This window comes from Seriola lalandi, unplaced genomic scaffold (assembly GCF_002814215.2).
Source record: "Seriola lalandi dorsalis isolate HSWRI2012SDOR001 ecotype SW California unplaced genomic scaffold, Sedor1 jcf7180001957384, whole genome shotgun sequence".
Taxonomy (NCBI): domain Eukaryota; kingdom Metazoa; phylum Chordata; class Actinopteri; order Carangiformes; family Carangidae; genus Seriola; species Seriola lalandi.
Window position 1 is genome coordinate 508 of NW_019428053.1, and position 789 is coordinate 1,296.

Below are 789 nucleotides of genomic sequence, written 5' to 3' on the forward strand. Positions count from 1 at the left end.
TGGTGTCAATAGGGTGAAGTAATCTATAACTGAGATAAGGGACACATGTATAGAACTCCATTAAGATTCTGATTTGAGGTCTGTGATGTTGTGTACACCCAGTTTCTCTTGATTTATCAATGGGTAAATTAATGAAAGTGTTTAGTTCCAAATGAATCTTGTGTTTGCTATTTAACTTTCTTCACCATGTGATGAGTGAGCTAAAGCGTCTGATTATTGTGAACTTGCAAAATGTTACAAATGGCCTTTGTTTTGCTCCAGCGTGAGTGTATCTCAATCCACGTGGGTCAGGCTGGTGTCCAGATTGGCAATGCCTGCTGGGAGCTATACTGTCTGGAACATGGGATTCAACCTGATGGTCAAATGCCGAGTGACAAGACCATTGGAGAAGGGGATGATTCCTTCAACACATTCTTCAGTGAGACTGGAGCTGGAAAGCATGTCCCCAGAGCTGTTTTTGTGGATCTGGAGCCCACTGTCATCGGTAAACTCATGATTAAAGGTCGACTATAGTTGCTGCTTGATTAGATTAGTAAAGCCTTGACTCATTTTGATTTAACCTGTCTCTTCAGATGAGGTGCGCACTGGGACCTACCGGCAGCTGTTCCACCCTGAGCAGCTGATCACTGGCAAGGAGGATGCTGCCAACAACTACGCCCGTGGACACTACACCATTGGCAAAGAGATAATTGACCTGGTGCTGGACAGGATCCGTAAATTGGTGAGTCACATAAGAGCAGGAAGACACACACCAGGAAAGTAAGAGCAGTGCATGTACTGTATGCTGTA

The 789-nt window shown here is 44.5% G+C and overlaps 1 pseudogene; it reads left to right on the top strand.

The window, feature by feature from the left end:
- Positions 1–231: 231 nt before the first annotated feature.
- LOC111652632 (tubulin alpha chain pseudogene) lies at positions 232–721 on the top strand (annotated as a pseudogene).
- The last annotated feature ends 68 nt before the right edge of the window (positions 722–789 follow it).